Source organism: Mytilus galloprovincialis, chromosome 7, assembly GCF_965363235.1.
Source record: "Mytilus galloprovincialis chromosome 7, xbMytGall1.hap1.1, whole genome shotgun sequence".
Lineage (NCBI taxonomy): Eukaryota > Metazoa > Mollusca > Bivalvia > Mytilida > Mytilidae > Mytilus > Mytilus galloprovincialis.
The window spans coordinates 37,918,875-37,936,973 of NC_134844.1; the positions used below are offsets into that span (position 1 = coordinate 37,918,875).

The window sequence follows — 18,099 nt, forward strand, 5'->3', positions numbered from 1 at the left end:
TGGTGGGATTCGTGTTGCTTATTCTTTAGTTTTCTATGTTGTGTAATGTGTACTATTGTTTATCTGTTTGTCTTTTTCATTTTTAGCCATGGTGTTGTCAGTTTATTTTCGATTTGAGTTTGACTGTCCCTCTGTTTTCTTTCGTCCCACTTTTATGCCTGTTAACAAATGGTGTTCCAGGTTAAGGTTATATTTTTTTCTAAATCAGACAGGAAAGTTATGATTGGTTCGAGATACAAGCTGTACCAAGTTTTTTTTAACTGTATACTTAGTATAAGGTGCATCCTAAAAAATCTTCATTTTCCAACATAAACTTTCATGAAAGTCCAAAATAATATTTTACCATTTTCAACCGTGATTATTAAAATTGGAACTAAAAGGAAGATTCCATATACATAGTCACTGACTCAGACGTACTTCTAAATATAATTATTTTCTGTCACTGTATCTTGCATTAATTTGAAGGATCCTTTACTATATATAATTGAGCTGATCTGTAACAATAACATCTCAATGTCTTATATATCATGTACCGTAGTGCGACGCTAGATTAAAACTGGCGAGGAAAGGTAACACGGCCACCGAAAGCTTTATTTTTGTGAATCCCAGGTGGTCGTGTGGTCTAGCGGGACGGCTACAGTGCAGGCGATTTGGTGTCACGATATCTCAGTAGCATGGGTTCGACTCACGGCGAGGGAAGAAGAAAAAAAATTTGCTAAAGCAAATATACAGATCTAACATTGTTGGGTTGATGTTTAGACGACTTGTATATACATAATGTACACAGCATTGTATCACCATCATTGCTGGTGATCCAATGGATAAATCTGTTGTACAGTTGTCACTGACTCAGACGTACTTATAAATATAAGTATTTTCTGTGACTGTATCTTGCAGTAATTTGTAGGATTCTTTACTACAGATTATTGAGCTGATCTGTAACGATAACATCTCCATGTCTTATATATCATGTACTGTAGTACAACGCTAGATTAAAAACTGACGAGGAAAGGTAACACACGGCCACCGAAAGCTTTATTTTTGTGAAACCCAGGTGTTCGTGTGGTCCAGCGGGACGGCTACAGTGCAGGCGATTTGGTGTCACGATATCTCAGTAGCATGGGTTCGAATCCCGGCGAGGGAAGAACACAGATCTAACATTGTTGGGTTGATATATACAGTGGAGATCACTTCTAACCTCTCATTAAATCTGTCAGAATCTGTCAGGAGAACTGTTCTAGGACAGTACGTAGACCTGTCAGCCTGACACCTTTCCTTTTAGTCAGTTCTAACCTAGAACTGATTTGGTCAGTTCTACCTAGAACTGATTTGGACAGCTCTACCTAGAACTGATCCTGACAGTTCTACGCTAGAACAGTTTTAGACAGTTCTGCGGTTAAAATTTATTTCAAATTCTACGGCTATAATTGCCGATTTATAACTTTTACGGCTAAAATTGATTTATAAATTCTACGGCTAGAATTGATTGATAAGTTTTAAGAACTCTTTGTCTAAATATAAAGGCTTCGGCAAAATAGCGATTAATATTATATACAGTTTGCTATTTTGCCGGTTTTATTTCAGATTTATAAATTAATCGGACAGAGAACATGTTTAACCCCGCCATATTCTGTATGTATGTGCCTGTTCCAAGTCAGGAGCCTTTAATTCAGTAATTTTTTTTTGTTGATGTGTTACATAAATTTTTTGTTTTTCTTTCATTTTTTTTACATAATTTAGGCCGTTAGTATAATGGGAAAGGGGGGCAATTATTATTTGAATTGTTTTATATTTTTCATTCCGAGAGTCAGGATGGCTCGTTATCACATGACAAAATTATCTGACCTCATTAACCAAATGTAATAACTTGTTACCCAATCCACAAATGTGATATATGTTTACGAGTAGTTTTCATACCTCGGAAGGACCTGTTTAACAAAAATCTTTTCAGCGCATTAATCTAAACTGACATTGTTTGCTCTCTCTTTCTGCAAATCTATATAGCTGCACAGTACTTAAGGGGGAGGGGGTGCCAACTATACGCTCCTATTCAAATGCATTGATCGTCAATCAAAATATTGAATCATAAACAAATATCAGTAGTTTTCATACTTCAGACTGAGTCGTCTAATAAAATCTTTTGACCGCATCAACCAAAACTTACCATATTTGCTTTTTTTTTTATGTAAATCTATATAGCTGCACAGTAATTCAGTTATAATTTTAGGTCAAGAGGGACTGTAGTATATGAATAACTGCAATATTGGAAATCAATGACCACAATTTTTTCTCTCGCATCAATTGAGAGTGCCAGCATTTCCTATTTTTATTCAAAATATAGCATCAAAAACAAATATCAGTAGTTTTCATACCTCAGACTGACTCATGTAACAAAATTATTTGTCTGCATCAATCAAAACTGACCATATTTGACAACATCAACCAAAACTGACCATATTTGACCGCATCAACCAAAACTGACCATGTTTGCTCTTTTTTTTATGTAACTCTTATAGTCGCATAGTATATCTGTAATATTTTTATGTAAGGATTATTGTACAATACAAATGGTAGAAATATTGGAACACAATGCTATCTAATTTCGTTTGCATCAATTTAGAGTGCCATGATGTCCTCTTTTCATTCAAAATATTGCATCATAAACAATTATCAGTAATTTTCATACCTAAGACTGACTGGTATAACAAAATTATTTGTCCGCATCAACCAAAACGGACCACATTTGCACTTTATTATGTACATGATGTAAATCTTAATAGCCGCAAAGTAAATCACTTATATTTTTATATCAGGATGGATTGTTTAATATAAATGAAAGCAATATCCGAAAACAAAATTATGCTCGCATCAGTTTATAGTGCTAGCATGTCCTCTTTTCAACCAAAACTGACCATATGTGACAGCATCAACCAAAACTTACCATATTTCCACTTTATTATGTAAATCATAATATATATATATAGCTGCATAGTAAATCACTTATAGTTACGTATTACGATGGATGAGCCCATTTTGGACATTTTGTCAAAATATGATGATTTTGTACATTTTTCCGACCCGTAAAAGCTTTAGAAAGACCTTGGCCGCCACCTACGATCCAAAATGTGTTGTAAACAAAATATTCAACTTTTGATTGAGATTCAATATAAAATCTTTTTGGATCGTAGATGGCGGCCAACGTTAATTATGCCAAAAACAATTAAAATTATGGGAAAAAAGTACCAAAATTGACCTTTCAATACAAATAGTGTTTATGTAATGGGTCATAGCTCAATAAATAGTAAAGGAAAGTGCCAGAAAAAATATGTTTGTCTTAATAGTATTATCTCAAGTATTTCTATATGAAATTTGTAGTTTTTTTTTTTGGCCCGATTTAAAAAAACATTAGAAAATCAGGGCCAATTTTAACCCTTCGTGAACCTTCTCCTTTAATCGAGAATCTAATCAATAATTTATCGTTCTTATTCTATTTTACAATAATTCTATTAGCAATAGCTCAATAATAGATCACATGAAGAAGAAAACTAGTATGAAATATTGCAGTTTTCATCTCAAACAGTTTAGTAACAAATTGCAAATTTACCTTTAATACAAGAGTCGGCTCTAGAAATATGGATTTTGAGTATATTGGTGATTGAACTATGATATGCAAAATAATGGTAAAAAGGCATGTTTGCGCCTGTCCCTAGTCAGGAGCCTCTGGCCTTTGTTAGTCTTGTATTATGTTAACTTTTAATTTCTTGTGTACAATTTGGAGTTTAGTATGGTGTTCATTATCACTGAACCAATATATATTTGTTTAGGGGTTAGCTGAAGGACGCCTCCAGGTGCGAGAATTTCTCGTTGCATTGAAGACCTGTTGGTGACCTTCTGCTGTTGTCTGCTCTATGGTCGGGTTGTTGTCTCTTTGGCACATTCCCCATTTCCATTCTCAATTTTATATAAAAAAAAAACTCAAACATAAATTCATTAAGCTGAAGCCCATAAAAAATGAGAGAATCGAACATTGGACTAAACCAACAACCGGAACGAACTGAAAATTCTGTCATATTCTTGACTTGGTGCCGGCATTTCCCGTAGAAATGTCGGTTTAATCGACTGTTTTTTACATTGAAAAAATGCTTGTACCAAGTCAGGATTTTTTTTATTTGTTTGAGCTTTTGATCGTGTCATTTGATTATATATAGGGACTTTCCGTTTTAAGTTTTCCTCGGAGTTCCGTATTTTTGTGATTTTACTTTTAATAACCTGGTTTAGAACTAGTTTAACCTCTCACTTGTATTACAAATGTAAATTGTTCCGTGAGAAAATCGCAACTCCTGTGTCATCGATTGTTTTAAAATGCATGAGGAAAACTAATGTAGTAATCAGCTAGTTGTCCAAGACAATTTACAATACAGGGGAGTCCTATGTAATTATTTTTTTTAACAAAACTGTCAACTAAATATGTTAAAAGACAAAGCCAGTACACAAAGAGAATAAACCAACATAACAAACAACAGTCAGTGCACAGCAAAGAACTATACAAATACTTTGCCGTCATTGTACACAATTTCTAATTTTTAAGTGTCGACAAGACTACATGTGCATGCACGTAGTATTCTTAAAAACCTTATATTAGTGATACGAATATTTTTTTTAGTTTTCTTACTTGCAAGAAATAAATTAAAAGACATTCGGTATTTCACAGCTTCCTGTATTTTGTTTGTCTAAACTTTCAGATTTTTATCTTTTTTTCTGGAATTTTCTTTATTTATTAATGCAGATTGTAATTGTACCTTTATACTTTTTTTTGTAAAGTATTGCATCTTTAATAATGGGATTGAACAGATTACAATAATGCATTATTATTTGATACGGAATACATCAACATTTTTTATGATTAATTTCCGGCTTGTGTCTGTACTGGGAGTTGCATTCATTTTCTGTTCTTTTCTATATAATTATCAGCTTTATCCATAAAATACAATATAAACTACATAGGTGATTCAAACGTCGGATGTTGGGTATTTAACACCAATTCCAATCTTACAGTCATTTCTTTTACATCATGATGAGCCAACATTCATTGATATTGTGTTCAACAAAGAAACGATTAATTTCTTAATTATCAAAATGGATTAAAAGTGGAGATGTTCTTCATATGTCATCACTATTGAATCATTTGGTAAGCTTTTTGTACTTGTGAATTATGCTTATGTACTTGCTGGGTACAATTTATTACAATAGTAAAGCCGATATGGATGGTGATTTTTCTTTATTCGGTTAACGATTGTCCCATAAATAATTAAGAATACGATGGTCGTTGTAGAAACTGGTACACACTTTACCTGTAAGGTGAGAAAAGCTGTTTTATGTGGATTTTTTTCACAATCTGCAATAGAAGAATCTAATATATATTTGTTGTCTATTAATTTAATGACCGTTCAACAAATTATTAAGGATCCGATGCCCTATACAAAATCTGGTACGATATATACCTGTATGATGAAGCAAACAGCCGTTCTAGATAGATTCCAATAAAAAACATTACGTCTTGACCGATATATATTTGCTTGGGCTTTAGGGAGAAGGACGGGTTTTCTTGATGTTGTTTAACGATTCTTGTTTGTTTTTTGTAATCAACGATTAAACTCAAAATATCACAGCTTGTTAAATATAGAAGTTCCAATGATGCATTGAAATTGAACTACAATTGGGATCTATAATGATCCGCTTTGTAGGACAAATGTCAAGATCCATATTCCTATAAATATCAATGTCAAAGTTTTTTTTCTCATTTGTATGGGTATTATTGGAATGTAAAGAACAGTCTTGTAAACATATAAAACAAGTGAGTCTTTATTTACTAATTCATTGAGGTATTACGAGATTTAAATGTAACCATATCGTTGTATCAAATAAGTAGGCTATAGTTTGAAGTGTAGATTTCCTGTCAATGAAAACATTGATTTTCATTTACTGGTTTTAACTATTAAAGAAACCAGGACAATTTAACAGACAGGTTAAAGAACAACATTGTATACAGATTATGATTTCCATATGTAAACATAATGATTGCTTGTTTTTCTTCTTCACCCAATTTAAAAAAATTAAAGGTAAGTTAGGTTAAAAAACCAAGACACATTATTTATTTAATACTTGTATCTATGATTATAATAATTGAATTTTGAAAGTCTCAAAAAGGGGTTTTCAAATGAAGTCTCTTAACTTAGAATAAACATCACAGAACATATGTTAAAATGATACTTCCTCCTATTTGTTATCTGTTTGACTTAGCACACTATATTTATTCTGGAATAAAGATTCTTAAAGTTTGTTGTTTTCAAACTATGTGAGAGGGTAAAAAATGCGTCGTCTGTTCACGAATTCTTCCAAGAAACACAATAATGAAGACTGTAATACTACCGAGAAACTTAAATATGAACTCCAGTTTTCAGAGTATTTTCCATAAAGTGATTAAAACTCCAAAATTAGGAAGCGGTTCGGCGATTTTTGAGGAAGGTATTTATTCGGTAAACAAAGAAAGATGTTGTGGTTTGATGTTTCAAATATTTCTAATAACTTACGTTTTGACTATTTGTTTATAAGTCTTTTTTCTTTTCAAACTTTATTTTCCTTTTTTTCAAATGGGGCATGCAGCGAAGATGACTGATTTAATTTGACCAATTCGTATACTTGCATTTGTCATAACAGCAAAGACAAGTGCAATAAAGATATTATTTTAGGGGGGGATAAAAAGTATACTTGCTTTATTTATTGAATGACTTTATAATTTCCAATTTCTTTTAAGTGGTGCTACTCCATTTGTATCACTTGTGTTGTATTTGATATACTTCCAGAATCGCTATGGTGGTCTAAGTATATTTTCTGTCATGTCTGCATATTTTTAAAAGGCTTGTCAGTTGTTTAAATCTTTTTTATGTTAGTATAATAATAAACAAAGTGCATTGATATTTCAGTAATTATAATAGTTTGTTATCTGGGTAAAATTTGGATGTATCCACACATTTTTACTTGTACACGATACTTATTAAAACTTGAAAGTCAAACAAAATAGATAAAACAACCTTATTATGATGATAAGCTGTCATACTTAAGCATTTCTTTGATATTTCTTTTTAAAATACTTTAAAGTTCCGTTAAGTTAAATGTCTAGCTCCATTAGGAGAAAGGCTTAGATTTTAAAATCATTCAGGGTTCTCTTCAAACTGCTCAACACTTTATACTAATTTCCCATTCATTACTAGAACCGGAAATTTGTGATCATATGGTTTTTCATTGTTTAGAAGATCGATAAAGCTTAGTTAATTATATCAACGTTTAGTCACACTTAAAAGACTTGTTGTGCCATAATCAATACTACTAAAGAAGATGCAACAGCATCGATCGTTTACGGTGAGTACCATTTGCTTGATGAATAAATATTTTGATAAATACAGAGCTGTATAATTGAATATATTAAAAATTTTAATCCGTTAAAAGATAACATTGTTTCAATAGGATTGATTTCAATTATTTAATTTAATAAACATTTTCAATATGATAGAGAAAATGAAAGCAATCTCAGAGGTATTTGTCCATCGTTGATAATTTTTTTGATAGATTACTGTAATTCTATTATTATAGATGTATACCATCTTCTATACACATGAAAGGATATATTATAGTCACTAATGATAAAACTAACTTTCACACAAGGTCATGATGGTAAATATATACACAATTATACGAAATGGTCACTGTGCGGTATTCTAAATGGGTTATATTCAGCTGTGTTTAAAAGTGTCATATATTATACCGTAATTATGACGGATAAGTGTTCTTATTCTACGTAAACTAGTACTATTCTCTATTTCAATGACCGAGATTAAATAGGGAGATTAAACAATTTAATCAATCCATGCAACATAGTCATATGTACGACTATAGTCAGAATAATAGTGTAATATATTCGGAAATTATATCTTAGTTATATTGTCATTTTGGAAATCAGAGGTTGAAAGCAATATACAAATATAATGATTACTTAACACTCACCACTTTTCTAGATTCGGGATTTTTTGAGCTCAATATATTGTCATGACAATCGTGGTTAATTGTAGAAGACCAATTATTGGCCATAAGATATATTGAAGTGATTTTGTATTTTGTGTCGTTTGTCTTCCATCTCATTTGCGCATACCCTTCATCTATTTTTTTCATATGTAAGGGAAACTAAAATGTATGACAGAAAATAAGAAAACGGAAGATACATGTAGTAGGAACCGCGAGATAAAAGACACAGAAAACTGAAAGATAATGTGAGTAAGCGTTAGCGCACACCCATCAGTTACGTCGAGACAAGGTATAACAGCAGAATAAAAAAACCCTGAAAACTGCTCAAACTGTAAGAAGAAATACTAAAACTGGTTTATAAATGCACTATTAGGCCAGACGTTAAAATAGAGATGTAAAAAAAAAAAAAAAAACACACAATGAGTTCACATTTCAGAAACCTACATAATAAAATCGCATACTCGATGAAACTATTGATGCATTGGTGTTATATGCTAACCATGGAATCTCTTGTAAAAAAATGTACATTCACGTACAACATGTATGTCGTGTATTAAACCCATTGCATATTATCTAGAACAAATACTGGTGTTTATGAAAATATTTTATAAGTTAATAAATCTATTGACTAGTTTGGAAGCAATTAATTAGTTTTAAAAGTTGTTTCTCCGTTTTATCTATTTAATTAATGATCCAGTCTTGAGTTCGATTAAATAACAGACATACATAATACGGCAGTTTATTGTGATTGACGGTTTAACCGATTTAGAAAAAAATAAATGACGAAGTCTTTGTAAAAAATTCTGTGAAAAGGACCATATGCAGGCAGGTAACTGGACGGATATTTCTTATAACAGTGAACATATACTGAATAGTCATCATTGTCTCAAAAATAAATTTTATTATTCTCGACAAAAAACGTTTCTTTGAAAATTTTATATTCCAAACCGGCAGTTCATTAGCTATACTCGTTACCTTCTCACGTCACTGTTGACGACAAAGTATCGTTTGACTACGATACAGGAGTGGAGTCGGTTTGGTTTTTTTTGGTGTGTGTGTGGGGGGGGGGGGTACCGGTTGAGGGTGTGATACATGAGAAATCTACGTGTAACTGAAAATTATATTTCTATGCGGTTGTTGTTACTAGCATATATCCGTACAAATTTAGATGAGCAGAAATATAACAGTTTTAAGATGAACGTAAAAAATAAGTTAAGTAACACACTTATACAATACATACGGTACAAGTAAATTTTTTATGTGGCGAGAGCATGCTAAGCTCGAGCACAATATGAAGTTTACTGACCCGTATACATAGTATAAGGTCAATAGATCACTGTGTAACGATCAAACATTAATATAAATAGACAAGCAAGCACGAGAAATCGCATTTGATCATGACCATTTTCCAGGTGGAGTTTGATCTATTATAATTTAATAATAGATTAAATAAATGTGTAAATTACCGTGTACCCTTTATAAGAATGAATTCAGTCAACGGAAATAGTCCTTCAGTTTTCAGTTTTTAATGTTAATATCATTTTTTTTCGAATAACTGAACATGCATAGCCCATCACCAGAAAAATGTCACTTTAAAGGTTACATAAAAATCGATACAAATTATGTTATATGATTGATAACATAGAATAATACAAAATTGAATCTAACTGACTGCAACTGACTGCAAATATAGTGAAATATTATTTCAACATTCCGCTTTAATGAAATCAATGTTTGAAACGAAAAAAAAGATATGTTTCAATTTGTATCTAAATCGAAGCAAAGGTTCTTTTAAAAAAAGAAAGAAAAAAAAAAAAAAACAACAACAAATGAAATCATATTCAAAAGTTATATATATGTTCCGGACCATATGAGTATTTGGACCATACGCATATGGTCATGACCATATGGGTATATACTCATATGGTCCGACCATACGCGTATGGTCGGGGTAATTAACACTCTGTTACAGTTTACTTTTAATACTTCTAAACTCTTCATATGGTATGACCGTTCATTCAAAAGACGCTATCATATAGGTAATTTTATCGTTATATTATAATAAAAAGATAAGCTAAATAAAAATAAGAAGTTTCACATTGTTATTTTTACTTAATTGTCAAATTTAAAGTAACACATTTTATACCGATGGTCATTACCGATGGTCATAACCGATTTGTTATTACGAGTAAATGGCAATATGTCGACTAAAAAATTAAATTCCAAAAATTTCTTAATGAACTGTTACATAAGAAGTCACTGGAAAGTAGCATACTATTAGTTTATTTAAGTTGTGTTGTGAAGATGGTGTATTGCAGTCAACCATTTTACGATATTTGAGATCTAGAGCTTCTTAAAAACACTGTAGACATCAGAATTCCCAAAGACCTCGGTATCACTGTAGGCAGCTGCAAAAAAGGCTTGTTTTTCACTCGCAAACAAAATGTGTAAATGAAAAAGATCGTGCACAAAACTTGCAAATGCAAAAAAGCTATGATACCGTGTGGAAGTGAATGTCATCCAAGCCTACATGCACTAATGTAACTAGCGATGAAAACTAACTATGGCATCAATATTAATTTTTTACGTAGTTTTTTTTATTATAAAATTAAAAAATTGTCATGTTTTAAACCATCACTGTTTTTTTTTAGATAAAGTTCTTGTATTATTGAAACGTTTATAATGTAATTTGGAAAAATAAATATACCTATATGATCCAAATACTCATATGGTCCGGCCCGTTAATAACCAAACGAGTATTCTACTCATATGGTCCGACCATACGCGTACGGTCGGACCATACGCGTATGGTCGGACCATATGAGTATACGCATATGGTCATGACCATACGCGTATGGTCCAAATACTCATATGGTCCGGAACATATACAATGAACTGTAAAACGGAAATCGATCAAACATTGACTAAATGTAACATGACGTATCAAATAACATACGATTTAACTTATATCATTATTTATAGCATTCTCACATTGACTTTAACAACGATACTTTTGTTTGTTCAAAACTTCAAAAGTTTGTTTCAATCATACTTCACAATAATACAGTACAGAAATTTGCCGCTTAAAAGAATACTACAATAATTAAATTTACATGTATAATACATGATGCAAATTTGATATATTCGTTAAAAGTAAACAACCGTTCACCACAAATAAGTAAGTCTACATATACCGGATTTCCGTCTTTTTTTATATATATAACAATTCAATCTATTCACTCTCAGTTTTTCTATGTAAAGTGTCTTCATTAAGGAATTAATGTGCTGATTAATGCGTGGTAGTGTACGCATGTAACCGTTGATTGATACAAAGTGACCAGAAACTGACTGACTTAGTAGTGTGGTATCATAGGTGGCGAAAACAATAATTGACCCAGGGGAAACCTTGGGTATGAATGTAATTACAGGTAAGTTATAGTGTTTCACTTTCACTACTTCCTCAATTATCAGCTCTTCAACTTCGTACTTTATTTGGCATTTTCATTAACCTTTTTGGATACGTTCGTCACTGATGAGTCTTTTGTAGACGAAACACGCGTCTGGCACAAACACAAAATTCCAATCCTGGTATCTATATGATGAGTTTATTAACTATATACAAAGATATCTATAAGATATGTATGAAAGACCGCGGGTAGGGAAAAAGTAAAATCCCAAAAATATTGAACTCCGAGAAAAATTCAAAATGGAAATTCCCTAGGGACATTCAGCTGTAAAACACATTCTTTCATAAAGAAGTTTCGTCTATCTCGGCCAACAGCTTTTTTTCTTCTAGCGTATCGAATTCTTTAAAAAAAAATACATATATTTAAGGACAGTTATGCTTCACAACAATGACAGATTGTGAACAAGACCTGTCGGGCGTCCATCCTTTCACTATGAGAACGTTATGAAGCTTGTATGTACAACTGGCAGATTTTGTCGTTATTTTACGGAATTTTATATAAGTAGAATCATTAGAAAATGGTTGTAGATTTTTACGGAAGTAATACTTTTTATAAATATCAAAACAAGAACGTTTTGTGTGTTCATGCCCTGTCTTGGCTGAAATAAACTTACTATGAATCGATAATTGAGGTAAAGATTAAAGATGATTGAAAAATGCTTCATAGTTTTGTTACATGAGGGCGAGTTGTGGTAATTGGCTTTTCTCAAAATTTACAATTTGTTGGTTTATTACTTTTATATCGTTGTTGAAATACAGAAATACAGAAATATTATTATTATTATCATAGGAAAATAGCCTCTCACAATCAGGAATTGACCATGTTTGAAACAAAATTGAACGTTGTAAAAATACAAAGAAAAAGACCATACATTGTATATATATATTCGTGCAGGTGTTTTTTAACCCGCTTTACCTGTATTAGAGGTTTCTCAACATCTTACAAACGAACGAAAATTGACGTAGCTTTAAACCGTAGCGAGAAAAAAGGGAGCATTCATTTAATTGCTTACTATCGGATGTGCTCTACCTTAAAAAAAAATCATAGTCTTTTAAATTAATAAAAATATAAATAAAGGTTTTGTATTAAACCATTTTGAGTTGTAGTCATTTTTAAAAACCTGATATATATATGTTGTGTACAACTTGACAATTTGTACAAATTTTATTTGAACCAAAAAATTGTACAAATTATAATTTGTATTTTTACTTTGTACACATTGTAATTGTACAAAAAGTGTCTTTGTCTGAAATGAGGGCCCTCATGGGGTTTTTGATTATGTGATTACTTGGCCGTTTTTTTAATGATTATTTGATTATTAAGCCAAATATTTCATGATTATTTGATTACCTAGGACTGTATTTTTAGTTTATGATTATTTGATTACTAAAGATAAGCAAATATTTAATGATTATGTGATTATATTGGCAAAAAAATGGTGATTATGTGATTACTAGGACCCCCCCCCCCCATGAGGGGCCTCTGAAATATATTTATAACTTGTACAATAATTTATAATGTACTTTGGTGAAAAAAGCATTCACACACACTTCACCTTATTTATCAAATACTAAATAAAAGTAGTTTCTTATCATTCGATTTTGCAGTTCAGTAAATACGGCATCGGGAATTGCACAACATCTTTTGACAATCATAGTTTCATTCCGAAACCTGTACATACATTCATATGCATTTACATGATAGAAACCCCAGACAACCTGTTTTTATAATGCTGCTTAACTGTGTCATATAGCGAAAGCTGAAACCAAAGAACTGTTCCTGTGAATAAACATGTGTCTTTCAGAACTTTAATTTAACTTTAAGACATAGATATCCTGTTAAAATATATACAGCTTTTCAAATTTAGTACCCACAATCTCCAGATCCAATAATTACCTTATATATTTCGTGAACTGGTTTGGACACAATCATACTACTGAATATGTATAAGGACATTAACCCCAAAACACCAAGTTCTGATAGTTACTGTCTCGTTTTCGTGCTAAGATATTTGTCTTTGATCTAGATCTATAATTGTCAACTTATCGCACGCTTCCTAGTAAGAATGATTGATGTTTCAATTTCAGTGTCATACTCAATTTAATTATAAGCTCATTATTCTTGTCCTTGGTGTACACATGATTGTTTTTTCGTGTATCGTTTCTTGCTAGGTTCAGAACTCTTTGGGCAAATGTCTCCTTCTGATCAAGAATGTTGTCCATGTTTACACTATTTCATCAACTGAGTAAATGACTAAAAGAGTGTAAACAATAAATACTGGGATATATAGCTTTGGCAACTTATGAACAATTGACCCAAAAGTAATAACCATTGCAAAGTTTTGAAGAAGAGATCAATGTGAAAGTCACAAATTCCCGATACCATTATTCAAACGAATGATAAATAACTGTTTTTGTTATTTTGTAAATAAGATGTACTATATGGTCATTTTAATAACAGTTCTAAGATGGTGTATATCGATCGATATTATAAATTATTAATTTAGTTATAAGTGAATTGTCATCAAATATTGGACAAATTGTAATTTGTACAGGAGGCATTTCATAGGCGGATCCAGGGGGCCCTTGGGGCCCGGGCCCCCTTTCGTGGGAAAAATTTGGTTGATTATATAGGGAATCACTGAAGCATGGCTGGGGCGCCCCCCCCCTTAGGTCAGTCAGCGGGCCCCCCTTATGCAAAGTTCTGGATCCGCCACTGCATTTTTGTACAAATTACAATTTGTACAAAGTTAAATACAAATTATTATTTGGACGATTTTTTTGTACAAATTGTACAGAAAGATAACTTGTACACAACACAAATAATATAATATACAATAAACGATTCAATCAAGTTGAAAACAGTAGATTAATCAATAAATTATGGAGAAGAATATGAAAGGACAGTTATCGTACAACATATCGTGCATATTATAACACCTTCGGTTAATAAGTCACATCTTGAATTTTAATATGGAAATGATATTATTTAATATTCTAATACTTATACATATTTAGGTTTAGTTTTAAGTGAACTTTTATATTAAAATGTAACTGCCACAGCTGTGGCAGCTACTACAAATAGTCTAAGAGCACTTGACCTTGTTATAGATAGGTTCAAATTTGTTTGGTGGTGTTACTCATAATGTCTTTTTAAAATTATATGATAGTTTGGTGCTTCCAAATGTTGAATATGTTGTGCTGGTACTTTGGGTTGAAAAACTTTTCTTTTATTAAAAACAATGGCAATGCTTAATTCGACTATGGTGCCCTTTGAACAATATGTGTTCTAATCGTTTAAACAGAAAAAAAATCATATGGGCAGACATTATGAGTTAAAAACGTAAGTGTATAAAAAAAAAATGGAATTTTCATGTGAGGAAAACATTTTCTGATTGTAATGCAGAACATTTGTGTATCATTAAAGAATATGTTAATAGTACCTCAGTTGTCAATACTGTTACGTCTAAAATGTTAAGTAAATATGTTGAACAGTGGCAATGCAATTTACAGGCAGAGAAAGCTTTATTTAATAAAGGTTGTAACAAACTTCGTACATATATTTTTTTAAGAACAGTTTTGAAACGGAAACTTATTGTAAAATTCCAATGCCATTTTCGCAAAGGAGTTCTTTTGCCAAACTTCGATGTTTTGTAGCACCACTAAGAATCAAAACGGGGAGATAGGCAAACAATACTTTTAAAAGATCGAGTTTCTGATAATTGTGTGGATAGGTTATGTTATATTATCGTGTCCTTTATATGACGATTTTAGAAAATAATTATATGATGAAGTATAGTGATTTTATGTCTTTCGATAATGAACCAAAATTAGTGTTTTTATTTACAGAAAATAATATGATTCGGAGCTGTGCCAAAGCCTGTAATCCTATTTCTCAAATCATGAGACGTAGAAATGTTTTTTATCTTACCTCCTATACATTTCTAGGAATATGATTGGTTAAAAGCCCGCGTGGAAACCGTGTATATGTCATATAAGTTAGAAGGGAGGCGGGACTTATTTCATTCACGGTAAGTATTGGTGTTACGTCCCTTTACATTCCATATTAGGTTAGAAGGGAGGCGGGGCTTATTTCATACACGGGCAAACAGTAGTGTTACGTCCATTTATAAAAACAAAACGGTACGGAGAATTATTTTTAAAAGTTTCAACAGACGAAGAAATTGATGATTAAGATTGAAATAAATTCATAAAACACATTTAAACCTAACAAGTTGTTATTGTTGGCATCTGTTTTTATAGGATCAATGGAAGTAGTTTCTTAATGCTATCAGTATTGAAGACTTGCTCATCTTGATAGGTCGTTAGTCTTAATTTCACACGTTAAGATAGTCGGTAAGATAAATTCGTAACATAGTGTGCAAGTGATGTAATACGATATATATGGGGTCAGTAATTTATCATGCTGCTCTTTTGGGTCAATCAAGATTTTGTAATTAAAATGTTCAATAACGTTGGGGAATCTAGCTCTGTGCTGCTTGACAAAGTGCTAGATAAAGTGAGTCTCCACCAAAATTGTCGATACCGACAATTCACCACAGCGGTTTTGGGTGGGAATGGTTCACTCACGACTGCAAAAATAGACACGAAATTAGATTGATATATAGTTTTATTGCACACCAGAAGTCATAAACCTCATTTGAATATATAAACAAACACAAATGTATAAATAAATGAACACAAATACGATTAGTTCCGTTTACCTACTGACTTAATATTTTCTGTTATGATTTGACATAGTTAATCTGATTATAAAGTCTCATGACTGACCATGAACTATAGGGATTAACTTGTAATTCGTATTAAAGCATATTTCTAATATTTTCAGTTAGCATAAAAATAATTGTCAAAATTAATATAGCAAATAAATATCATTTGTGATCAATTATTTGTTTCAAATAAATTGTTACCTTTGATAAAATTGTGAGAAATTAAAATGCAATAAATTAAGAAGATAACACGTACCTGTAAAAATAGACACGAGATTAGAATGATATATAGTTTAATGGCACACCAGAAGTGTTAAACCTGGCTGCAACGTTTTCTTATATACCACCCGACGTCCGTCTCTATGTTTACAAGTTTTTTGATACATCCCGTTCTTAAAGATGTATTAGGCAATTTTTCTCTTTTTAAGACTTAATTTATTTTTACGTGTATATACACTTTTCACCTATTTATTGTTTCAGATAAAGGATTCCAATCTTGTTTCTTGTCCTACTTAATTGTGCACATCCTTAAGCTATAAGCCTGTTATATATCTTTTTTATACTTTAATTTATTATTGTATTTATGATTTATGAAACTCAGTTTGATATGTTTTCTAACACGTTTCTCTAGCCAAAACTGTAATGACTCCCATCTATTCTTTGCGGGCATTAAATAATGGACTTCATTAAAGATAACCGTTTTATTTATTGTCATATAATCCACTCTATTAACACAATGTAGCATGAATAACAAAGGTATGCTGGTGTTCAATGAATGATTACAAATGATGACAGGTAATTATAACTCCAAACTGAACGTGAACATCAAACGTGAACGTCAAACGTGAACGGTAAAAAGACTGTGCCGGAATCTGGCAGATATATCAATAAATGATGCTGAATCATCAACGTGAGCATGTAAATAAGGGGAAATTACAAAAGAGGGGAAAGTAACGAAGAAGATAGTAAATGTAAGTCAACTTTCGGAAACATCATGAAATAATTACCGACGAGTCAGTACACTCCCCGTCTGGCATGCTATTTATGCCACTTTACTTTTCACAATTTCTTGACAATAGCACAACTCCTACAACGAACATCTCTACATCCCTGAATCGACACCTAGTTTCTTTTGAGATTCTATTAACAAGAAAGTTCTTTATCAGCGCAATTGATCTAACAAGTGACTTTCAGTTTCCAAATCTGTTGAATCGTTGTGATCCTAAGGATAGTTTCTCGAGACTCGCTGTTTTTCTACTCGTAATGTCAGGAGTTAATTCGTTATCGGTGTCAGGATTAATGAGAGAAAAGCTTTTAATAGTTTGATCGGCATAAATTTTTATCACCGGACCAGATAGCCATATACTATTTTCTAATTTCGAAGGAATTATTGATCGAGTTGCCAGATCGGCTGGGTTGCCATCTGTATGCACATAAGACCATTGTTCGGAATTTGACACTGTGTGGATTTTCGCAACACGGTTTGAAAAATAATTGTAAAATCGTCGTGATGAATTGAAGATGTACCCTAGTACAACTTTACTATCGGTATAATACTGAATATCAGACAAAGGTATATCTAACTGGTCAGATATTGTTTGTCCTATTTCTGTTGCTAGCAAAGCTCCACATAGTTCTAAGCGTGGAATCGTATGAGTGTGACTGGGTGCAACTTTTGCCTTTCCCATAATAAAACCAAAATTCTTATCGTCATCTAGTTGTATGTAACCAACTGCGGCTATTGCCTTCTCTGATGCGTCGGAATAAATGTGAATCTTCCTTGTTTTCGCTAAACTAAATGAAGTAGGTACAAACATCCTTTTG

General features: G+C 32.0%; 1 protein-coding gene across 4 annotated transcripts in view; it reads left to right on the plus strand.

Annotated features, from left to right (window-relative positions):
* The first annotated feature begins 7,291 nt into the window (after positions 1 to 7,291).
* LOC143082918 (alpha-1,3-mannosyl-glycoprotein 4-beta-N-acetylglucosaminyltransferase C-like) overlaps positions 7,292 to 18,099 on the plus strand; it is a 51,220-nt gene continuing 40,412 nt past the window's right edge. The window contains exon 1 of one of the 4 annotated variants that reach the window (XM_076258933.1): positions 7,292 to 7,419. The gene's annotated coding sequence lies outside the window, so the exon portion shown is untranslated. Of the gene's footprint in view, positions 7,420 to 11,313; positions 11,508 to 18,099 lie in introns of those variants that run through there. The other 3 variants (XM_076258931.1, XM_076258930.1, XM_076258932.1) reach the window with 3 other exon arrangements.